A 26,418-nucleotide genomic window follows, 5' to 3' on the forward strand; every position below is an offset into this window, starting at 1 on the left:
GTGGATTTATTTATTAGGCAGCAGGTGAAAGTTGATGTTAGAAGCAGGAAAAATGGGCGTAAGGATTTGACGATAAATTGTGACGTCTAGACGACCAGATCAGAGCATCTCCAAAACTGCAGCTCTTGTGGGAAGTTCCTGGTCTGCAAAAGTGCTCCAAGGAGGAAACAGTGGTGAACCAGCGACAGGGTCGTGAGCAGCCGAGGCTTGTTGATGCACGTGAGGAGTGAAGGCTGGTCCGTGTGGTCCGATCCAACAGACGAGCTCCTGTAGCTCAAACTGCTGAAGAGGTTCATGATGTTGATCCTCCATGCATCGGGACTGTTTTAGCAGCAGAAGAGGACCAACACAATATTATGTAGGCGGTCATAATGTTCTGCCTGACCGGTGTAATTGTTAACAGTTGTAAACACTGATTTGGGAAAATTGACCAATGTGCCGTCTGTGTTTCTCTGTAAAGTTGTTTATTCGAACAAATACTTTCCCATCGCAAAATACATTTACTGCATTTATCAGACGGCGTATAAAAAGAGCGACATATAAAAGTGCTTTAAGTTTCTATCAATGAATAAATCAACACTGGCTCACTAGATTGCAGACTTTCGATACCACCTGATGACCAGTCATGCAGTGCTAGAAGATCTGAGGGCGCATGGTTCTGTGCGAGGAGAGATCAGAGTTTTGATGTAAGAGCTTGCTGGTGCATGTTTAGCTTTGAAGGCAAGCGCAAGTGTTTTGAATCTGATGCGTGAGCGCAGCTACCGGACTCCAGTGGAGGGAGCGCAGCAGTGGGGATGTGTGGGAGAACTTGGGCAGGTTAAAAACAAGTCGTACAGCTGTGTTTCGGATCATTTAAAGAGGACGGGATGTGTTCAGAGGTAGACATGCAGCAGAGGGGTGCAGTAGCCCGGTGTTGAAATGACAAGAGACTGAACAAGCAGATTGTGTAGATCAAAATGGTCAAATCATTTTGATGTTGTAGAGAAGAAACCGACAGGAGTGTGTCACATTATGTGCAATTGATTAGCACTAGTTACACCATTAGTATTGAAACTTTTCCAAACACCTTGTATTCCTGAAGTAAAATACAAACTCATGATTCTGTCCTTGAGGAAGAAGAATAAAATTCCTGAAGATTCACAGCCGTACAGTGACTCTAGCCAAACCTGTGCATCAGCAGCAGGTGTAGTGGCTTCATGTAATTTGAACAAGGTGCACGTTAACCTCCTTCTCCTCCTCTTCCCAGAGTGGTAGATGTCACGTGATGGCAAAAGTCCTAGATAATGCCTGGCACCTGGAGAAAATTGCGAGGGAGGAACGCAGACTGAAGGATGTGCTGCTTGATGTCGGGAACAGCCGCGATAAATCGGCGCAGTCTCTTCAAACTGGGTCTTAGTGACGCGAATTCAAAAATGTCTGAATGTTGAAAAGAGCACCTGCTCCGGAGAAGAGGCGTATGGAAAAGCGATTTCTATTCCATCTGAAAATGATTTCTATTAAGGTTAAAATCCTTACGCAGCTTTTTTAGCTGGAAGGCTTTGAGACCATTAGGCCAGCAGCAGGTGCCGGCTGAGGGATCCTGGCTGCAAATTTAAAATCTCGGCAATGACGGATGGAGTCTAATCCCAAAAAGACTTGTACATTCCGGGGAAGTCCATCTGTGGCTGGCAGCTTGTTGAAGACAGCCAGGTAGAGGATAAAGGGAGGGGTGTGAAGGCAATCCAGTGAGCCTGAAGAGGACGTGGCTGCACGGTATTTGGTTTGAAACTGAGGAGATTCTGTAACAGGTTGGGCTGAAGCCCACGCATTAAACAACTGCAAATTCTTAAAATAATGAAATTATTCTTTTATCAGTTCAGTGAAAAGGAAGCACACTCCGTCGACCACCTGCATGGGGTCACACCTACAAATGTCATCAAACGCAGTTCCAGAAACAACTTCCATGAGGTCCATCAAATGCGAATCAAAAACTTGAAACACATAATTCAATGAGATGTCTTATTATTAAATCTTATCTATTATAAATATTATGAAAGTTATTATTAAAATGCACTGAAATTCAATTCATTTTTATTTGTATTGCGCTTTTAACAATGAACATTGTCTCAAAGCAGCTTTACACAGATAATGTGGTGATTAAAAGTGAATATGTTCTTTATAAGTAAGTTTGTCTTTAGTGACTGTGGTGAAGGAAAAACTCCCAGAGATGGCATAAGGAAGAAACTTTGAGAGGAACCAGATTCAAGAGGGAACCTCATCCTCATCTGGGTGGCACCGAATGTCCATTTATTACAGATATATTACAGTGAGGTGCAGTGATGGTGATCAGATGCAAACTGTATTCCTGAGTCAATGTAGCAGACTGATATTAACTACAGTCCAAATCCATCCTCAAAGCTCCTGTGGTACTCCGGAATTTCATGGATCCCCTGGTTATTGTTGTAAAACCATTCATGTTGAATACTGATCAACAAATGATCAGGATTTAACTTAAGCTAATCAGCAGCACCAGGCTGGTTCATGAATTTACCCTTGAATTTAGCGTTCCATGATCCCCACAGACTTATTTATCCATTAATGCTCAAACAATGAAAAAAAAAAGCCTAAAGTCAGGCCACGCCTCCTCCTGTAGCATCCTCTCGACAGGAAAACTCTGGATACACAGCAGCCTGAGAGAGCATGTGTTTGTGTACTTGATGTACCTTTTCAAGAAGCCATTTTAGGAAGCGTTCATGCTGATCAACTCACACTGTCCTTCTGGCACCTGCCTGAAATGCAATGTGCCACGAACACCATGACACCTCGTCTCTGGCTTTTTTTTATTTGTTTTCGCTCACAATCAAACCTCTGCGCTATGCTCCGTGACCAACAACCGCTTTAATTGGTTTCCATTCTTTGGCTGCATCCTGGGCTCAGGCGAGAAACGGCACAAACAAAGATTTCAATATCGCTTCAAGTGACAGGAAAGAGGAACCGTACCACATCAGGCCAGCACCAGTGATGAATTAGGAGCCCTGCAGATTTTGGATCGAGTCACGATGTAGGTTTCATTGAAATATCCTGATATAAAAAGGAGCTGACTCAACTGGGTTGCGCTGATTATTCCTGCAGTTTTTGTTCCAAAATGGGAACGTTTTTTGGTTAGGCGAGAAGGAGAAACGAGCACTTCTCATCAAACTTGTTTATGTTTGTGTTAGATGTTTAGGACAGATCAGATTCTAGTCCCATGTGTGTATTTTGTCGCTTCTCTAAACCTGATATTTTTTTAGGGTTTTTTCCCCTGTGTGTTAAAAATAAAAAATAAAAAACAGGTAAATGCTGCACACCTGTTTCTAAAAAACTATACTGTACCATGAGGCATGGATTTCTGCAGGATAAGGGGAAAAAAAAATCGAATTTGTCCTGCCAAATAAAACTGATGATTACTGGCCAGAGACAATAATATGCTCATCGTTCATTATTTATTCTGTGTCACATGAATACAGATGCGAGTGGTCTAACTAATCCTCGTGCTAACTTCGTTAATTAAATCTCTGATTGTACCAGCAAATGGCTCTCAACAACTGGAGGTGCTGATCTGCCCTTTAAAGCAAAATTGTTCAATTTATTTCAGATCGTTTTCGTTCCCTTGGGGACTTGTCAAAACACACACACACACACACAAACACACACAACCCAACATGCTCTTAATTTTACAATAAAAAAGCCGAAAACAACACACTATGGCATCCATCTCCACCACATTTCTTTGAAACACTAGAGTTTTTTTTGCAGAACGAGGGTAAGGGTGGATGCTGAAACTGTGAACAGTAAACAGACGGAGGAGGAATGACTTGTGAAAGTTTGCGTGTTTTGTTTTTTTCTCGCCGCAGTGAAAACACGGCTCGGAGGCTACAATTGACCGAGAAATATTTCAAAGGCACGAGTAAATGCAGAAAGAGCTCCAATGAGATGTGCTGACTGAAGTCAACTATTGGCCAATGCACAAAGACGCTTCTCCTCTTCCGCACTCCCTCTCATTTGTCCGCCTGTGTGCTTAATATAGGGGAGTTAAAAAAAGAAAGAAACAAACAAAGGGAGGCAGAGAACGAAGAGAGAGAGGGTGAGAGAGAGAGAGAGAGAGAGAGAGAGAGAGAGAGAGAGAGAGAGAGAGAGAGAGAGAGAGAGAGAGAGAGAGCGCGAGCGAGAGAGCGAGAGGAATCTGCTAACACAGATAGTGTGGTTATCAAAGTAAGGAAGCAGCTGAAAACAGTCATTGTTTTATCAGAACAGAAGAGAACGAGACCCTTCCAAACAATCAGGAACTGTCCAAGCGTGTTCTTTGAGGTTTTTGTAACATACAACTTCCACAGAGAAGTAAACTTCCTGAGAGATACAGCACAGCAAGCCTTGAGTGAAAGTCAGCTCAGGATGATCTAAAGAAAGACACACGGTTCTGTGCAAAAGCTGAATGACACGGACAAAATTCGTGTTCTTGTCCTCAACCTAACCGCTGGTGCATGGTGAAGTCTTGTACAGCAGGAGTCCTGTCCCCTCTGTTCACAGAGGCCTGATAATTAGACGACTCAACCTGCTTTAGCTTCCGATGAGAATGATGACTTTGATATAGCCGAGCTGCCTGTAGAGAAGGCTGACACAGGGTGTCAGGGCCACATGCACGCACACACACGCACGCATGCGCACGCACGCGCACATTTCTCTGTCTCCACACACACACACACTTCAGTGTGGTTCAAGGAGAGTTAGTCCACCTTGTTAAGGGCAAGGCCAGGTGGTACAGGTGAGATTGGAGCCAGACATGCCTTCTTCTCACAGGCAGAATTGAATTATTGATCAGCCGGCAGATTGCGTTATGAGGAATTCATGTATCTGTGGCTGACTTGCCCGATTCCACCAAGCTAGTGGCGGTGTGAAATAGTGTTTGGGAGGGGGGGTTGAAGGAATTGTGCACTTTAAATCAGGATTATTTTCAGAGAGCGAGATTGCACTTAGACAAGTCAGGGCAAACAGAATCGATCAGTCTGTTGGTAGATGAATACAGACAGCTGGCTGTGTCTGCTTGCCCCCAATGCCCCAAGCTTCACACTGCAGTCGAAGGCTTTGTCACCTGAAGTTGAAGGAAATCAAATTCTCGGGTCTCAATACTGATCAGTAAAAGTGTGCATGCGTGTGTGTGTGTGTGTTTGTTGCTGTGTTTGTGAGGAGGTCTTACTGCTGAGCTCAACAGGGGGTCTGGCCCAGGCATTAGCCACTCCAACCTACGCCGCAATCACTCCTGAATTGATTGGAAGTCTGTCGAGGGGTATTTTTAGTTAGTCACTTAAAGAGTGTATTTATAAGAGCCATTCAACTTGCCAGCACTGCCAAGCCTTTTCTGGACATGTAAGAAAACCGAGTGCTGACAGAATTTGTTTCACACGTCTCTGTGAACCCTCTTCATCTGGAAATTCTATTCATTTCATGTTTAGGGATTAGACATTCTGGACAGTTTAGGGATTGGACAGTTCAATCCCTATACACTGCCCTGTCTGTGACTAGTCTGAATATCACACGGCTCCTGACATCACTACACTTTTGAATTTCAATTTCCAATCAGGGCTTCAACATAAATGTAATCAATATGACACATTTCATAATTAGGCTGAAAATGAAAGCAATTCAGTGTCGACACGTTCAATATTAACCCACTAGGCTCCACGGTGTTTCTCATTACCACACAGAGTGAGGGTCTTAACACTGTGCCACCAAAATCTGTTACCTCACAACATCCCAAGTAGCCACATTCAAAAAACACCATGAAACAAATGTTGCATTTAACCAGTAGTCATAATTCTCGACCTCCGACCAGGAAAAAAATGCCTCTTTTAGATAAGAATTACTACTCAGGAACTCAAGTTCAGCAAGTCAAGTCCAAACAACATGGCTGCTCATAGCATCAGTAGTAAACAAAGCAGCAATTTAATTGACAGACAGACAGATAACCAATTTTCAGATGCATAGCAACAAAAGTTTAGCATCAAGTGCAGAAAAATATTTAAGTTTATGTACAGTATGTAATATTTTATATAAATATATACACATACACACACCAGTTGCAATATCCGTATAGCCAGTATTTGCTTTAGCTCAATCACCATTTGCTTAAAAGTCTACATGACAATAAACTGACTAGTTTGTTGCTAACATGACAGGCAGCTAATCAGAATCAGAATCAGAATCAGAATCAGGTTTATTGACCAAGTGTGTTGACACACACAAGGAATTTGGTTCCAGCTGTTTGTTACTCTCAAAAGTACAGATATAAATAAAAACCTATACATGACAAAACAGACACGACAAGACAAAAACAGACTATACAAGACAATACAGACAATACAGACAATATGAGACAGTATAGACAGTGTGGGTAATAAATAGGAATACAGACCAGTAATGTACATAAAGTGTGGGAGTGCATGGTAGTGCAAATGACAGTATGTACCTTGAAATTGATGTACCTTGAATGGTTTTGAGGTTGAAGATTATGTAATTATTTAACGTATGTTTCAACTTTCCACTTCTGAACTAAGCCAAATGCAGTAAAAATCAAGATGGCTGGCGAAACGGTACAAGTACTTGAAAAAGTGAAAGTACATCATGCTGGGGTGAGCATCTGGAATCTGGTTTTCTGTAGTGTACATCATGCTAGCTAGCATTTCTAAAATGCTAAAATTGAATTTAATAAACAACAGAAAAAAAACACTATTTTCTTGGAAGCCTCATGTTTTTGTCTTCCAGCACATTTATCATTTATCCCCATTACCTTTTAAACCACAATACAACCATAAACACGCGTCCGATAGTAATGCTCTAAACATCCTTTAACACAGTAAGTCAATTTAAAATAAAACTGAACGTCGACTGAAAACCGGAAAAAAAAAAAAGATTAGAAATGTAATTTAAAAAGCATATCACGTCCGTTTTATATTTATTAGAGTAAGTAATTTAGGCTTAAAAGTTTTAATCTCTTTATTGACAGTTAATCAACTACCCTAGCACGTACTATATGGTTTGTATGCAGAAAGCATTTCTTTATTAAGATAATTCAAGTCAGAGCTTTTTCAGATCTTTTTAAACTAAAAAAAAAGCAACATAATTTATAGGTTCAGACGTAATTTCCAATTCTTTTGTTTGCCTTTGAAAATATAAACAGCATGAGCATGGTTACGTAAATCTATCAGCATATCCCATTCTCTCTCTCTCTCTCTCTCGCTCTCTCTCGCTCTCTCTCGCTCCTGCAACACAAGGTAAATCAAACCCACTGTTGATACCAGGATGCTGGCTTGGCTCACAGCTTCCTCAAAACCAGTGTTCTAGAAAGACATACAGAAATGATTAGAGTAAACCCAGGATTCAGGGTTTGCCAGTGTTTATTATTTGGTTAATGATTTCTTTGCTGAAAGTTCACTGTCGGCTAGCCAGCTTAGCGTGTCCTCTGGCACAAATATGAGTTCTGTCTGTTCCTCAGTCAGTGGCCCAGATTAGCACAGATCATAGAAGTGTAGCAGTGTAACGAGCGAGGTTACGCTATAGAGCATGGCACAGAGTTCTGAAATCCCAGCACAAGCTCACTATCTTTTCAGGCATTAGAGCCTAGTGAAATCTTACAAGGTTAATAAAAAAAAAAAACCTGTAAGAAGCCTTTAGATTGGCATCCAGTGCAACATTTGCTCAAGTTTAATACCAAATATAATATTATACGACGAAAAGCTACTACATTAAGTGTGGTTTGTTCTGTCGGTCGTCTTCCCGGCTAACCTTGTTAACCATCCAGAGTGCTTCAGCAGTGTGTCGCCGAAGCTATAACACTTGAGAGCTTTTTTAAATGGAAAAGCAAAAGCTATGCTAGCGTAAGCGTCTCCGGGCTCCATTAGAACACTGAAGTGTGACGGCATACTGGCTGTTGACCTTGTTCCCGTGTTCCTTTTGCCTCTGGGGAATCTTTCTCTCAATTCAGCACCTCAGGTATAGAAGGCTCACCTCTTACCTTTCCTAATAATTATATTATATTTTATATATATATATATATATATATATATATATATATATATATATATATATATATATATATAAATACACACACACACACACACACACACACACACACATCAATTTCAAGATGTATCTTTGTCCTTCTGCAGACTAAAAGAAAACATGGGCTGCAATATTTTAGTCACATAAACAAAAGCTAAACAGGAATAAGTTCATTTGAGAGCCAAAGCTGTTTTCTATCGCTACTGAAAATAAACGACACAAATTCAATCCATCTGACTATTTAGACCAAAAAAAACCCAGTGGAATCTGGTAGAACATGGGAAGCTCTTAAAGAGAGGAAAAAGCCATGCCACCATAAACCACATCACAAAGATGTGACGTCAGAAAAGCAGCAAAATTGAGATATATACTTTGGGACGGGTTTCTTTAAAGTTTCAGTGCTGTATCACAGGAACTGGCGTGGAGTTTTTGTTACTGTTACAATGGCAACAGCACACACCAAATCTATCAGGCTCAGCAGGGCTGAAACAGATCCCGGGGCAGCTGGGGCACTGGTTGGTCATTCCAAGCTGTAACATTTCTTGTCATTGGGAAATTGACAGGAGACGAGAAACACTGAGCAGTTGGGTTTGGGGGGAGGGCGGGGGAGGAAAAACTCATTCCACAGCAGGAGCAAAACAACAGAGTAATGACAAACACTGATAGTCTGCACAGAGTCTCCACAGTTCAACTGTGTACTTGCAATTATAATTTCTCACTGGAATTTTCAGCCAAGTAAACATACTGAACATGAGGACTCTTAAACCACACACTTGGGCCCCTAAAACTCACAACACACACTGCTTTGCATTTACTTGGACTAATCACACACCCTGAGTAAGAGAAGAAAGTGAAGCTGACCCTTTTGCTGAGGATCTCTGCAGAATACAGAGCACTTCCCGAGCCTGGTGCTCATAATAAGGTTGCATGACCCCACCCACATCTCTTCACACACTAATCACAATAATTACACGTCTGAAAAACGCACAGATAGTTGACGTGAAATGTGCATGCTAGCACGCTAACGGCGGAATCGAAGCGGACTGTGAACACACAAGAACGTGACGAGACGTAAGAGCTGCATGTTTTACTTTGTGGTTTGTGAGCATGCACTGCATCGTTATGACCACAGTCTGGCCTGACGTTATGTTTGCCTCCTCCGAGCACATACGTGCGGATATTTAGGCATGTTTATAGTAGCTGCTCTAAGGACGGTGATGTCATCCTCGTGTTTGGGTTTACTGCCATGAAACCGACACGGTTATATAATCTAATACCCACCCTGAGAGGAGACTTCAGGCTCAGTGAAATTAAAACACAAACAATAGCTAATCACAAGACTGCAGGAAACGAGGGAAACAATACGGACTCTTGTCTGTGATGAAGACGCTGAAGTGAAAGTAAGATAACAGACGTGTAGTTCCTGAGAACTGGCCCAGATGAATAAAAGGCATGGGTGTCTGCTCGGATCACTGTGAATGCGCTGGAGGCATCTGTAGAAACCCGAGACACGGCGCTACGACGACATGTTTTCTTTGTAAGACGCATCAAGCTTCGAAGACACCGGCCTCGGGCACGGCCATGATGGAACAGAAAGAAACGTGACTGTGATGGATTGAGGGAAATATATACGCAAAGAGGACACAAAGGGTACAAACCTCTATATATCTGAAATAAGATAAACAAGATAACATTTTAGAAAAAGACGAAGATAAGCGAAGATAAAATAAGTACTGCTCGAAAAAAATTTAAAACAACACATTCCAACAGCATGGGACCAGCTGGGATACATTCACATGCTTGAGCTTTCCCAGTTCACCTCTGCTTTAATGGACATAGCTGGAATTCCTGGCTCTCTCTGTTGTAGCTCTGGGATTCTTTCCAGTGAACAACTCAGGGCTGAGGCCTGCAGCTCACCATACACTGCTCTCACACACTCCATACTCTACTCCGCAGCCCCCAGTGACCCTGACACAGCTCACCTCTGAATCAACAACTAAAACTACAGCAGCACTACAGAGGAAGTGAACTGGTCTGTTAGGGTTGCACAAGCAATCAAAATCCAACTTTTCAATACTATTCTTTTTTTTTATTTGCATATATACAATGCACATTGTTTCAAAGCAGCGTTACAGAGATAAAGCGGATATAAAGAATGTATAAGTTTGTTCCTTATAATTGTAAATTCATCTCTAATAATTGAGTGATTAGTGATTCTGTGACGTACTGCAGATTCAGTTGCAAGAGACCTGCAAGATTGTCTTGGCCATTCCAATTTTACCCCAAAAGTAAGGTCAGGGCTCAGGACTCAGGACTTTTCTTTAATGGAATTTGGCAGACGCCTTTATCCAGAGCGACGTACATTTATCTTATTCATACAAATGAGCAGCTATGGCATTAAGAGCCTTGCTCAAAGACCCAGAAAGGGGGCAGCTTGGTGTGGCTGAGATATGAATTCTGATCCGATAGATCTGAAGTCTAACCACTAGCCCACCACCTCTCAGGAACAGGTTTGGGCCTCTTAGCGCCAGTGAAGGGAAATTGTAATGATAAAGCATGTAGATGCATTCGATACTATTATGTGTTTGTGTGCTGTTAAGGAACACACCAGAGTGTGATTGTGTCCACATACTTCTGACCACACCGATTGGTTCCTTCTTTCTTTAAGTTGATATTTGGAATGAAATGTTTCTCAAAAAAGCAGTGAGGGGAAATTAAACACAGCTTGTTTTGTTACAGAGAAAAGTCCTCTGTCCAGAAGATCTGAAAAAGGAATTGAAAATTTCGACTATGAAATGACGACACCTCAACAAAATCTTTCCAAAAGTGTTAAATACATTTCAGAAAATTTCACCTCGGCTTCATTGTATGTCTATTAATATGCACGGATGCTCCTTGTTCCAATTTCGGTTTGCTGTTAAATTAATGTTGATCCTTTGACGAACGAGTCCCTCTAAAACGACTTTTAAAGTGACACCACCTTCCTAAGTGTTACGTAAAACACAGCACAACCGTGATTTGTGATGCATGTGATGATGTAAGATGTAAAAAATATTACACTTGACCCAGTTCTCCTTTTTTTTGCCCCCGGAGTCACCGACAGGCCAAGCAAAAGCACTTTTGAATTTTTAAAAACTCTATAGAGGCCTGAATGAATCATTTAACACAAGTGAAACACCCTTCCCTTCTCCTGACTGATCCACTCCATGCCAGCAAAATCCGCCTCGTGCTGGTGTGACCTTGGCTTCCAGCTGTTGCCAAATTTCTGACCCTTCCTCCATCTGTCAGTGCACTTACAACTCCATCCAATCTCTCCTTCATAATTAATCTCCTAGAGACTAATGCAAAACCGTTTAGTTGATTTTTTTAATATGTGCTCACTAAACAGCTACCAAACCGCATCGGCAGACTTTCTGTGAGAAGAATGACAAACACGATCATTAAAAACCGTCCTGGAGTGAACCGTTCGCTGTGTTTGTGGATTAACACTTGCGTTATACTTGTGAAAATGAAATGTAACCTCCAGTGCTCAGAGTAATACCTCTCAGAAATGAGGAGAGAAACATGGCTGTAGGAAACAAAAGAGGCGACGTGGTGACAGCTACATGAAGCGGATCTATCATTTAGCACTTATGTGTTCAGCTGAGCACGGTTTGAGCAATAAATCATGTTTGTTTGGGTTTTTTATTTTTTTTACACTGCAATAAATAAAGACCGCATCAGTGTTTCAGAAAGCTTCAATACGAACCCTCTGCCCTCAACGCTCAGACACTCCATAAACAGAGGGAAAAATCCAGGACCCCAAATGTGCAAAAATTCTCCTATAGATTCCGTTTTCTTCTTGTGAAAAGCTTTAAAACACAAAGCAATTCTAAATGCTTTTTTTTTCCCCAACTTGAAAAGCTGCCAAATCAAAGCATGTCTAATCAGAGCTCGGACTGGCTGCTTGGATTAGAATGATGAATTAAACGCAGGTATTACGACTTTAGTTGAACATTAGTTGATGGAGCTATTGTTCGACAACGATGCGTAAAAAAAATCTTTTTTCATTTTCTTAATTGAGTCTTCAAAAATCTTTGTGTAGCATGGAACAAAAAAGAAATGAATAAAAAGTTTTATGTATAGTTTTTTTATGACTTTATGAATGTGTGATGAATAAGATGATGTTGCGTCTTATGTGGAGCCCATGAAGTACTAGGTGGTATCAGAATGTTTTGAGACTAGTTTTGTCACATGCCAACAGATGGCAGCACAGGACTGCACACTCAGTCACAGGGAGCACCGACGTTCATAAGTCAGTGTGCTAAAAGACATTGTCCTGTGTACATAAGGAGCTGCGTGACTGGCGTTGTTCTGACCACATGTGGAAATCCAGCACAAATCGCACAAGGTGCTTTGACGCGCTTCGAAAAATAGACTAGAAGAAGATTGAAGCACTGTATTGCTGTGAAAGGGGATTATTTTGAATGTGACCGTGTGTTAACGTAGATAAAGAGATACCACCTCGTATACAATATAATATGAAGCTGGTCCAGCTACTTCAGTCTTTCCTCCACCAGTTTTTCAGTTAAACTGATTGCAAAATTTCGTAACTGGGTGTTAGATTGTTGTTGTTTTTTTGTTTATGCGATGTAAAGGTATTCTGGCCTACAAGATATCACCTTAATAAAATATCCAGTGTAAATATACAGTAATGTCAGTTATAAAGCTGACTTTCTAAACACGAGTCAAACATCAAGTCTGTGTTTATCTCCGTAATAAAACGGAAGTGAATCCAAATCGACGTGAATCTGAAATGATTTGTGTAGGTGTTCCAACGCTGCTGGAAGCCCAACCCTCTTCCCTCATCTCATATGCTCTCGACTCATGCGGCGATGCTCATGTGAGCTCCTACACGTCTCGTTAAGATATGTTAGGAATGTACTGCATTAAATAATGTGAAATCTTTTGATTCAGCAGCTACAATACAAAGCAAAATCATTTACTGTGATCAAAAATTACTTACTATTTAAAAAAAAAAAAAATGTAAAGTTCTGCATGTACATGGATTTAACATTGGATTATTGCATATTTATTAGGAATGTCACTGAAGCATTTTTACTTTTTTATTATTTTTTTTCCAAATAAATCACCACATCTGTATCCACTTTATCTTACTCCAATTTACTGCACCAGAATTCTTAATGAAATGCAAACAGATCATGTTTACCTGCACAGGGTTTACTTTACCACCGCACCATTGAGACAATGTTCATTGTAAAAAGTGCTATACAAATAAAAACAACTAAATAGAATTCAATTACAATTCATTTATATTTCATTTCACAGTCTCTATACTTTCAGACAATAAATCTGAACCGGAACCTGATGCTAACACTAATGAAAAATGAGATTAAATACTCTTTAGCTTGTGTTCTCCTGCTCAACACTGAGCTGCATCGACAGAGAAAATGTCAAGCCTTTAAACATGCCATCATTAAATAACTGAACTGTAAAATAATTATTTATCGGAATGAGATGTTCTATGGTGGAGCTTCGCTAACGGTTTATTGCGTATAACTTCGAAACCCCTTAAAAATCCAGCTGAATTCACACTGCTAAGCAATGAAGTGACAGAAACGTGTTTATTTTTTTACACACGTGTGACACAGAGGCACGGTTTCACAGACAGCAGCGTCTCCTGAAAGTGACAGCTCGACAAGCGACATTTCGATTACGAACTTCTCAATGCTACACAAATGATGTATGTTGCAGTAAAGTGAGAAATCCAAAAAAAAAAAAAAAAAAACACCTGACACAAACGATTTTCTCGGCTCAACCGCGTAGCGCTTGTTATCTGATGTTAATGTAATGCTGCTCTTACAGCTTAAGTTCCAACCTACAATTTACTGTTTGACGTACAAAAGTGGGAGAAAAATCCTACTGTGGTTTCATTTGATCCTGCCATAGAAAGAGTTCATTTCATGTGTACAGAAACAACTTGGAAGGAAGTAGAAGAGATGCTAACTGTCAGGAAGCCAGCTTTGCTAATCTTCTAATTAACCCCAGTATTTAACGAGCATTCTCAGCATCCACTTTATTAGGAACACTTGTACACCTGCACGGCCCACTTTTCATGAATTCTTCCCCATGACAGCCTCAGATTCCTTTTCGTTGTTGATCAGATTGAAACCCGATGAGGTTTTCTGCTCGATTAATAAATCTACTTTAAGGTTTTTTATTAAGTTTTGTGTGTTCTGAAATGCTTTTTGCTTAGCATGTTTGTAAAGAGTGATTGTGTTACTTTATGTCCTATTTTCCTCTGAGCTTTCTTATTAACATGGTGTTTTCACCTGCACAACTGTAACTCATTCGATATTTTTGAGAAAGTACAGATATTCGTGTAAAAATTTAATATGTAAAAGTCAAAAGTTGTCAGAAAAATAAATAGTGAAGGATAGAACAGATACCGGAAAAAATACAGTAACAAAGAATGATGAAATATATTAATTAAATATATTAATATAGTAATAAATATTGAGGAAAATAAAAGAAATACATTTAAAATGAAACAAAAAGTAGCAAACCAAATTAAAAAAAGCAGCTAAATATGAATAAAAACCACAAAATTCAAACAAACAGTGATACACCTCTGGAGGCCGCTCTTGCCCTGTATAACGCAACCCGGAAAAACTATCGGTATGGATTTTTGCAAATAGTTTGAGAACAAAAATTATTAATTAAATGAAAAAATTTCAATAAATAAAAAACTGTAAAAATATATAGCAACAAAAGCCCTGTCTCTGTTCTAAACTACTTTGTTCAAATGATTCGATATCAGAAACTGCCCACTGTGTGATTAACGGGCCGCATCAAATAAGCTGTGTGTGTGTGTGTGTGTGAGAGAGAGAGAGAGAGAGAGAGAGAGAGAGAGAGAGAGAGAGAGAGAGAGAGAGTGTGTGTGCCTGTGTGGGTGTGTAGAGGTGCAGAAAGATCTCATCTCTGCATGCTGTTCTGCTAGTTCATTCGCTGGTGATGGGAAGAGACTGTGTTTCTCACACTCCCCTGTGAGGCTAATTCTACACTGATGAACCATTTCATGCTTGTAACCAGACCCTTTGAACCGAGAGCTCACGATCCTCTAGGTTGAGTTAGAATCTGTGTGTGTGTGTGTGTGTGTGTGTGTGTGTGTGCATCCAGCCCACACACTTCATAGATCTGCCCATTACAGAAAGCAGTTTTATATAAACAATGAATTTTTTATAGGCACACAAAGTAAAAAAAAATAGAAATCTTACCAAATCACATAAACTATAGTACACAAACAAAACCAAAATAAGCACAAAAGAATGAGAGAGAGAGAGAGAGAGAGAGAGAGAGAGAGAGAGAGAAAAGATAAAGACACTGTACTCTCGTTTAAACTCAGTTAATGGTACTATGGACGTTTTTAAAGACTATGGATGAAGACCGGGCGTCAAGCCCAGACTGGATCACACCGACAATGCCAGCTGCTGGTGTGTGTGTGTGTGTGTGTGTGTGTGTGTGTGTGTGTGTGTGTAAGAGAGAGAATGTGTGTGATCTCACCTCATCCCTTCCATTTCCCACAATCAGATATAACTGAGCACACGGGGGAATGAGAAGAGTGGAGAAGGGTGAACAACAGGCCATGATTCCTACAAGTTCCTCATTAGGGAAAAGTATGTTCTGTTGTAGTGCCAGCCTCTGAGTAGGAAACTGTTATACAAACCCAAAATTAGCCATTTGCATGCTTTATTTTCCTCCCTGTTCCTTACTACAACAGTGTAGAAGGCAAGTGACTTGGAGGGAAAACAGAATTCCACACTACGAGTCTGTAAGTCTGGAGAACAAAATCCCAAAGACTTCTAAATAAGGCTCAGTAGACATGTCACACTGTAGCCTTTTAATAGAAGTTTCAGTAAACGTAATAGCACTTATGCAAATCCACGATGATCCACATCCTGTTATTGTGCATTTGTGCGTGTGTGTGTGTGCGCTTGTTATTTTCTCTTTATATAACACTATCTGTACATATATGATGAGAAAGTAAGATGGTGATTAGTGATACACTAAAGTAGGACAACAGCATCCGAAAGAATAAAATTTACCTTCTAGGTGTCGCAACAGCAGATCATCCGTCTCCACACCTCCCTGTCCTCACCCTGTCCATCTGACTCTTTCAAACTGACCACCTGCATGTCTTCCTTCACCACATCCATAAGCCTCCTCCTTGGCCTTTCTCTTTTCCTCCTTCCAGGCAGCTCCATCCTCAGCAGTCTCCTACTTTCTGATATACCCCATGTCCCTCCTCTGCACATGTCCAAACCATCTCAATCCCACACCTCGTCTCCAAAACGTCCTACCTGCACAGCCCCTCAAATCAACCTGTTTCTAACTAAAAATCACCGAACTGCATGTTGGTGCTCGTAGCTCAGAGTGCACGATGCACAGCACCATCGCCTTATACTTTATGCATTAAAAACTTCAGTTCTGCTTATCTTTAGGATGTGATCTATGAGGATATAAAAGTGAATCAGTTTCATGATCGTTTCTGAATAGCGTCTTGTTGTACTTCCTTCCATTCGAGACAGAGACGTTACATGGCGATTCCTCGTTTTACCGGTCGATTTATGTTCATTAACTGTCCATCCGAGCGATTACAGTTTAATGGTTACATTTCAGGTCACTTGGCAGTGAAAACAATGACGGAATGCAGGATTAGTGTTAATTTACCGGCCCATGCCCAGTAAGAAAAAACTCAATTAAGCCGGGGGGAATCTCAGATCCTGTAAAGCCGTAGAAAAAAAAGCTGATTCCTGTTAGAATCAGGTTCTGACACTTAACTCGGTCTCTCTCCAAAAAAAAAAGGACTTTTATTCATTTAGGAGACGCTTTAATCCAAAAAATATCAATCCTATCGAAACGACTTATCAGATTACAATCCAAGCATACTGATGAGCAGAGGAGGGTTTGAGAGCATCACTCAGAGGCCCATTAGCAGCTCTTTAGCAGTGACAGGGTTCGAAGTCACAACCTTTTCGTCATTAGTGCACAGCCTCAGCCACTTTCTGAGCGCTTTTATTTTGGAGCTGTTCCATTACAAAATTTAATGACACATCGAACAACAGTGTAAAACAAAGCTGTTCCTTGTAAAGATAACAAACGAAGCCGTGCCCCAGCACCGCACGCTAAGTGCGACCGGGACCCGAATTTAACTCTCAGAGACTTCACAAATATCCACAGCAGGGAAGATTTAAAAAAAAAAGTCTAATGGTGCTTTTATTAGGCGGGAAGTCTTAGTCATCGCATTAACATCTGCTGATTTAGAGCGATGCTATCTCTAAACGGTGGGAAAAAAACTAGTTCAGCAGGTACAAGTTGAGTCGTTGCAATATAAAACATCAACACGAGTTTTACAAAAATAGTGGATGTTGTAGTTTTTGCCCACGTGTTGAATTCGTTTAGATAAAGAACAACGTTTAATACTATTTATTATGGTAACATTCTGAATAGTGAATAAACACTGCAGAATACAGAACATCCTCGTCTTTTACAAAGTTCTGTTTTTTCAAGCTCATGTTACAGATTATTAGATATTGACGTTGTTTGGAGTGAAGCACTGTGTCAGGATAAAACCCCGCTTGTCGAGTCCATCCTTTACTTCGGCGTGAATCCGACTCACCTTAAATCAAACAACTTCTGGGCTGCGCAGAAGATCAACGAGATCCTGAAATGACAGCAATTTACCACTGGCAATAAAAGACAAGGTAAAGTGTAGCCTCCTGTGTGCTGGAGCTGCTTCTGGGAAAGAAGAAAAAAAAAAGGAGCCTACGAACAACAAGTGTGTGTTTTATAGGTACAAACAACTAACGAAATCTTACGACGAAACACAATGTCGCTTTGTCCTTGATGGGGTTTTCTTTCTGTAAAATCAGGTGTTGAGTGTTATTTAAAAAAAAAATAAAAAAAACGAAAAAAAAAACCAGACACCTTCCCTGACAATCGCGTATGACTGTGAGTAATGAACGTATTATGACGGTTAATGACGTTATGGAAATGAAGGGGTTGGGGTGTGTGTGTGTGTGTGTGTGGGGGGGGGTTGTTATAACAGTGACTGAAGGTGAATGGGGTCATTGTAAACTGTGCAGCATTGAGAAATCACTCATCGCCACTTTGTGCTTGTGATAAGGAAACAGCCGACATTTCTGTCTATTGCATGAGCAGGAGATAAGCTGGGAAAATGAAGCGGCACAAAGATTTTTTAACATCGTGTCAGAGAGTGAAATGTGTGTGGTCAAAAAAAAAAAAAAAAAAAAAAAGAACGGGAAACAGAGAGATGCTGCACAGATGGCCTGCGTTTGGGCTGGATGCCCCTCACTGTCCAGTGAGTAAAAGCAATTGGTGCCACTCCCAGTCCTTGTCACACACACACACACACACACACACACACACACACACACACACACACACACACACAAATACAAACACAACAGTCTCTTTAATCCTCTTTCTCATGACAGTGTTTTGGTTAACCTCATTTAATGAGGATAATCCCCCCCCATAAAACAAGCAGTTTCTCTTATACAGTAAAGAATCTGTCAGCGTTTGGACAGAGATCCAGGATTCCGGTTGAAGGCACAGGGTTCATGGTGCCAGGGGCAGAGAGGCACAGAACCCTCACACATTCCTCAATGAGACCTACTGTCTCACTCTTTTGTCTCAGCACCAGAACTAACAAGCCCATAAAAAGGAGCTTTTCTATCATCATCTTTCATGCACACACACACACACACACACACACACACACACACACACACACATATATATATATGAGCATGCCCGATGAAACTAAAACTGGAAAGCAGCTGATGAACAGCATTAACTTTATGCTCAGATATCTCATATGTCTCTCTGTTAGAGGATCATTGCCAGTAAGTCCAAATGTATACAGAGACGAAGGATGAAAAGATCTGTTCTTCCGAAACCAGGAAATGTTTACGCGCTCTCGAAAAGTTTTTATGGAAAGATAAAGGGGTTTAAGCTTTCAACTGAAACCTTCTACTTGACGCATCTTATAAATATGAGAGTAACGACAGGAAGGGGCGTGAGGCTGGAAGCTCTTGGAGGTCTGTGGTGGAGAAAATGTTATTAGGAATTCATTTATTCAGAGTGGATGAGGAGAAACATCTGGGAGACAAAGTGATTAGCTGCATCTTCAGAACACGGAGAGGGAGAGCACACTCAACACCCAGGAGGTAGAAGAGTATGGAAGAAGAGTTTCCCAGTGAGACGATGAAGATGGCATGAAGATGCTTCACCACTGAAGACAAAACGCAGGGTGGTCCAGAGTCACACAGACACATACCAGCTGCTCCACACCTTGTGTTTAATATCATCTCAAAACCCTCTCTAACAGAGCCTTCTATCCATAAACATACATTAAATACATAATAAAGGAAGCCGCCCAACATGGTGCCAATGCGCGCGCGTGTCTGAGCGACCCTTCACGTGCGCAACGGTGACGACCCTGTCCTAATGATGCACCAGCTTTCTGTCTGTCTGCTCATTCCGTGTTCTCTCGTGTCGGAGTAAAGTCGGATGGTCTCACCCACACCTCGCCTTCTTTCTCTCTGAACTTGCGCGCGTCGGCAAACGGACGCGGTCGAAACGCGCGCGCCTTCGCACTTTCTTTCATAAAACAAGACGCCCGGAACACACGCGCGCGCGCATGCACAAACACGCACACGCACACACACGCCCCACTCTACTCACCTTGGCAGGCGCGGTCCAGACACGTCCAAATGGCGGGTTCGGTTAAAAAATTTGACAAAGAAAAAAGAAACCAGGAGGATGAAACCCTCCCCAGAACGTCTCCACGCAACAAAAACAAAAGTTCACATCTTACTTTTGCAGAGAGCAGGCTGGAGCGTGGAGCTCAGAGCGCGCGCACAGCCCGAGCCTCCCATTCACACACACAACACACACCACCGCGTCGAGGCGAAATAACAGTCAGGATTTGCTCCACGCCCAGGTAGCGGGTCACATGACGCGTCCAGGTGCGCTTGGTGTGTGTGTGTGTGTGTGTGTGTGTGTGTGTGTGTGTGTGCGCGCGCAAGCCTGCGTGAACGAGTGTGTGTGAGCGTGTGTACCGACGGAGGCGAGACCTGCTCGCATCCACATCCGGGCTACTCGCCGTTAACGTACAGCCCACACGAGTGTAGCCTTCTGCTCTGAACACGAGACGGAGGGGGCAGAGGGAAGAGAGGGAGAGAAAGAGGGAGGGAAAAGGGAGTGTGTAAGAGGGAGGGAGGGAGGGAGTGTGTGTGTGTGTGTGTGTGTGTGTGTGTGTGTGTGTGAGAGAGAGAGAGAGAGAGAGGGGAAGGAGGGAGATAGTCTGAAAGGGAGTGCAAGAGAGAGAAGAATTTGAGAGGAGTGAGAGTGTGTGTGTGTGTGTGTGTGTGTGTGTGTGTGTGTGTGTGTGTGAGAGAGAGACAGAGAGAGTCTGAGCTTGAAAATTGTGTGTGTGTGTGTGTGTGTGTGTGTGTGTGTGTGTGTGTATGAGTGTGTATGAGAGACAGAGTCTGAGCTTGAAAATTGTGTGTGTGTGTGTGTGTGTGTGTGTGTGTGTGTGTGTGAGAGTGAGAGAGAGATCTGTTTTCTCCTCCCCTATCCCTGTGGTGAGGAGCACTGGGAGAGATGTAACTGATAGAAAAGGCAAACAAACTCAGCTCCTCCATGAGAAACATGTGAATGATTCCTCTTTTAACTCTCACTGAACCTCTGAGTGGCCTTTCAGCCTTCAGCTCATCTTTATCTCACCCTCGTCTCTCACTGCGACTGCTCTAAAAAAGGGGAGTACGCTTCATTAATTTATTCATGCATTTGTGTTGCAACTGCTGTACGGTGGTCAGTTCCAGGTCTTCTCCTGATCCCACTCTGAGTGATGGTATACACAGATGCTTAGTTGATCTGAGTTGGATTTGAATTCGAGTCATGTTGCATGACTTGGTTTTAAGCCTGTCTCAACAAATCAGCCTTTTAAACCTGAACCTCTGATTAAAATATTGACTGGGGATTAAATTCTGATTATCCACCATGAAGGATTTGCTCATGAGATCCGTCATCAATCCTTTCTTAAGTAGAAACCGCGAGCCATGCCGCTGTTTCTTCAGCTGAAGCTTCATCATCTGTGACTACAATTAATCCTTAACTACCAGTACCATTAAAAGAGCAATAAATGTAACATGTAATGTAATGGTATCATCTTATACAGTGAAAAACATGCCATTTCCTCGTTAACACTTTTCACTCCTGTACTAGTTTACAGTGAGACCAAGTGATCTTCTGTCTCAGTCATCACCTGTCAGACTGTAACCTCCTGGGAGGGATCCGTCCAGCCATAATGGGACAGTGAAAAGTTGATCTCGGCGAGTGAAGAGCAATATACTGCACCATTCTTTCTCCCCACTGTGTGGCTGTAAATATGAAGTTTGCAATCAATATTTTTGGCACAAATGTATATCACTCGCTGAGTTCATGCTGTACTTATTGATTACGGAGCTTAAGGAGTTATCACTCTGTCTTCTCCCTACGCATCCTCCCCAATCCTGCCTTCGGTTCTCCGGTCACCTTAGTCTACCTCCATTCAGTTTAGATTCCTTCCTTGCATTTGCATGAATTAAAATAATATGTTGAATATTAATTATATTCATAAATCATATATAATATAATATATAATTCATTCTTCAGTGTTTTCTGGTATCAAATTTTAGAAAGGTAGGTGGAGGTGCAAGCTGAGGCAGGATAAGGCTTTGGCTCAGAAGGTCACAAGTTCAAATCCCCTTAAGCAAAGGCCTTTAACCTTCAACTGTTCAGTGGCTCTGGATAAAGATGTCAGTAAAATGGTGCAAATGTCAATTTGGAAGTCTGGAATTTTCAAGAATACAGCAGGACTCCTAAGTTAAATGGAGATTTAAGTGTCGAATCCTAGCTCTTATGATGTTCATGCATTGAAAACAAGCTAAACCTTCACATGAGAGTAAATATACATTTTAACATTACAATTGATGTAATATAAAATACTGAGTTGTTGTTTTTTTGTTTTTTGTTGTTGTTGTTTTTTTTGTTGCATATCCTGAATTCCTAAATAAATTCCTCCAAATTTTTAAGTTTTTTCACTCCGTTCCCTTCGGTCTTATTTCTTAGCAATATGCATAAGCAATACTATAAAACACAGCATGATGTATAAAAACAATCCATTTCCTTTTAGTCTTTTATTCCTCTTATACCACATTTTCTTCCAAAAATAAGAATTTCCAAAATTTAAGTCCACACAATCAATCAACTTTTTAACGTGTTTTTTTTTTCAATCACAGTGTCCACGATACAAGTACCTGTGAAAACAACGTTACTACAGAACCAAAAGCGCATTAGTATACGCATGCATAAATATAAACCTGCGATTTGTCTTAGCGTTTTCTTCGCACTACAGAAGCCGACGTGTTATAAAAAATCAACACGCTCTGACCAATCAGACAGTGTGGTGGTATTACACAATTTATCACAGCACTGTTAAATTCTCAGATCAGAAGGTGTTAATTAATTTTCTATAACAGCACAGAACAGAACTGATAATAGTTCATGCTATAACGTAAATGACAACATTATTGTTTCCATAGTAACGGTATATTCACAGCGATTTATGTGCCCTACTCTCCAAATAATCGTAATATAATAAATGGATTTTATACCGAAAATCTGATACTCGATGAGTTTTCTGCTAACATTTATGGAAGGGGTCTTGAATGTCAGCAGTCTGTAAAGGTCAGGACGTTTTCCTGCGCGGGAAAGTCTTCAGGACAAGTGGACTTTGGTTTCTTCTGTTTCTTGGGAACATGACGAGTCATTTTTTTTTTTTATCTCAGTAGTGTTCATTGTTCATTTGTAATGTAAGTGATGACAGGAATTTGTTTCATTGACTTTTCACCCAAGTAAGCACAATGAATGACCAAAAGTATATTGACACACGGCTATGTCTGTTGTTTTTTTTTATTATTCTCTAAAAAATATATAAGCCGACAGTAAACACTTATGGAATGAACTGAAACCCCAGACCTTCTCAGCCAACATCTGTGCCTGATCTCACCAATATTCTTATAGCTGAATGAACATTAATCCCTAAAACCGACCACACTTCAGTATCTGCTAGAAGATCTTTCTTCCTAACAGCTAAGAGAGAACTGAATGTAGAATGGGATGTTATAAAAAAAAGCTTGAATGTGAAAGTAAGGTGTCCACAGACATTTGACCATATTGTATAGTATATAAACAGATTTTTTAAAAAGTCATTCATTAGTAAACACAAATTGTACTTGTTAAAAAATTGCGTTGCTGTAAGAGGAATAATTAATTTGCAGTTACAGCATAGATATTAATCATTAAATCACAATAAATGGCATATTTCTTGCAACTTTCATACAACTGACTATTTCCATTGTTGCTTCAGGAACAAGCAGCTGTATGATTAATGAAAAATCCTGTATTTTGGAACTAATATTCTTCATTTCCCTCCCTTTCAATATTGTTAAAGTACAGTATCCTTGAGCTCTGTAATGCTGCCTTGCCTACATTTAGTCTGAAAGCCAAATATGTTGGCTATGTGGTAGGTATTAATCGAAATCCCTTTTTCAGGTGTTCTACCAGGAGCAAGTTACCTCATTAGATTGCATGACTTCTTCTTTATATCTTTCCGTGCATATTGTCATGCTGTGACAGTCATATCTTTATGATAAACGCTTGAGTACGCACTGAGAACAGTATAAAAACAGTATGGCCTTGAAGAATGTTTTCGAGCATCACGTACTGATATGTAACTCTCTGATAATAATCTCACAGTCTTCACAGAGGTCTATATATGCGTTCTCTCCATCAATAAACATTGGATATCTATTTTATAAGTAGCAGTTGGTCAGGTCCAACAAAGTCTTCTCTGCTGGTCCAAACACTCTCAGAAGCACTGACCTACGGTTACAACCTAAATTCTAATATTTGTTCAATGAAATTGTATTAATTTATTCCCATCAGTTTCTTCTCTTCATTTCGTAGAGTTTCTCTCGGCTGCACTGCTTCAGTACGTGGATGTGGATGTAGATTTTTTGTCCAATCAGATTTCAGCCTCTATGTGCTGCCATGTGAATCTAATCTACACAGAGCCTTCAGAGTCAGTACTGCTGGCCTTTTACCATAGTCTCTAATACCAACAGGTCTGTTTCTTTAACCAATCAGATTTCTAATTCTCCTTATGTTTTTGTCATGTTATTACACAAATATTGATTGTGAACTGCTCCAGATGTTGTAGGTACACAGTTGTGGTTGTAGTGTAGTGGTTTGGAGTGTATCTGGGTTTGTTGCTTTAGTAAAATGGTTTTCACCTCCATATGTGAAATGTCTCTCTGTAATGCCACGTGTTGTTATTTTGTGTTTTTGTATTGTATTGATGGTTTGTATAATCGTGACGTGATAGTGGTGTATTAAGAAGTGGATTAAGTCGGGTACGTCCCCACTGAAGTCCCAGGTACCGAATGCACGGCCCACCACTGCATTTTATACACGTCTTGGTGTCTGTGTGACTGATATTCCCAGGCTCATATTGGAGAGACTGAGTAAAACGGATAAGTCCTTGATATCTCAGAGATGAACCTGAACATTATGTATATTAAAAATATCTGCAAGTGTCTTTTATGCCTGATTTAAGCCGTGGGTCAAGGGTATAATTTTCAGCATGAAAATTCTTGCGCCTCTAAAAAAATTCTCCTTTAGTGAGAGAACAGTGGGTATTTATCTGAACTGACTGTGTTCTGGAGCTTGCCTGTGCACTGTTACTATGGTCTGGGAAAAGTGATTTATCGTTATGCAAATTCTGCTGTCTGGGAAGAGAGTGGGTATACTGCCCCAAAGACTTATAGGAGAAAGGAGACTGACAGGCCTGAGTCAGGCTCATTGTGCTGAAGCAGCTGGAAATATGCTGCCAAGTTGGATAGACTGAAAGGGGGGGTAGTGTCTGTCTTGGGAACAACAACATGTGTATGCTACTGTACATCTATCTATCTATCTATCTATCTATCTATCTATCTATCTATCTATCTATCTATCTATCTATCTATCTATCTATCTATCTATACATGATTAGAGAAACAAAGGATTTCCTCCAGACGTCTCCAGGGCATGTAATAAGACGAAAAAAGAAAAGGAGGTCAGTTATATGCATATTGTGCAGGCTGAAAACAACCTTCAGAAAGACTGATATACCTTTTTTTTTTTTTTTTTTTTGTCAGACAGCAGTGTGGCTTCTCCATTCGGAAAGGAAGCAGTGAGTGTGTGTCCTCAGGATAGGAAGTCAGAATATCTAGCACATACCCTCACACTTTTTTCCTCCCTTACATTTAAACACATTTTCTATTTTCATATATGCTGAATCAGCATGGTTTGGTTGGTCTTGCCCAATCACATCATGACCTTGATACTTGGAAATTGGACTCCTCTGATACCTCCGGCCACAGTGTGTGTTGCAACCCAGAGAATGCCAAAAAGCACAGTATAGTGTGAGCACCCCCTACTGTTTATACCACTTACTATGTATTCTATAGCAAGTAATGATCAAAATGCTAAAACTTTAATACTCCTTTTACTTCACTCTCAGCAGGCGGTGACATTTATTTGATTCAATATAAAAATACAATGTACAGTATATTTTGCACTGGTTTGTAATTTAGCAGTTTATTTGAGCAGATCAAATAGGAGTGGTTCGTGATTCATATATTTTTCTCCAAACATCGAACCTCACTCTTCACCAGGCATCCTTTTTAAGCGGGAGAGTTGTGATCGTAGCTTCAGTTAGGTGTTATCTGTGAGATGCTTCAGGATTGGAGGCAGGGTTTGACACCAGATGGAGAACTGACACAGACAAGGCTGCCATGGCAGGAGGGAATGGAGCTGAGAAAACACATCAGACACACTCAGAGACAGGTTATTTCAGGCATGAATACTATTAAGTGCAAGGTTGGAATCATTGCACAAGCCATTGGAGCACAGCACTGATTTTTCCCTATGACTCTCAAATTCCTTGTGGCAGTCTAACTTCTTGCTTGGGAAAGCTAGGATCCAGCTAGTTAATACTTTTAGGATTACTTCTACTAAAGCTTATGTACTTTGGAGGACTGAAATCAAGCCTCAGCTGTGATGTTCAGATGTATAATTAAAATGTAGAGTTTAGTGTGTATGTACTGTACATGCCTGATGAACAGGCTACAAGGCTTTTGCTTACCCATGACAGCATCTGCTGTTCTGAGG

The 26,418-nt window shown here is 40.8% G+C and overlaps 1 protein-coding gene across 1 annotated transcript in view; it reads right to left on the reverse strand.

The window, feature by feature from the left end:
• Positions 1 to 20,292, reverse strand: part of plxnb2b (plexin b2b) — a 146,854-nt gene extending 126,562 nt beyond the window's left edge. The window contains 1 exon segment of the mRNA XM_046858723.1: positions 19,843 to 20,292. The gene's annotated coding sequence lies outside the window, so the exon portion shown is untranslated.
• Positions 20,293 to 26,418: the final 6,126 nt, after the last annotated feature.

This window comes from Silurus meridionalis, chromosome 10 (genome assembly GCF_014805685.1).
Source record: "Silurus meridionalis isolate SWU-2019-XX chromosome 10, ASM1480568v1, whole genome shotgun sequence".
Classification (NCBI taxonomy): Eukaryota; Metazoa; Chordata; class Actinopteri; order Siluriformes; family Siluridae; genus Silurus; species Silurus meridionalis.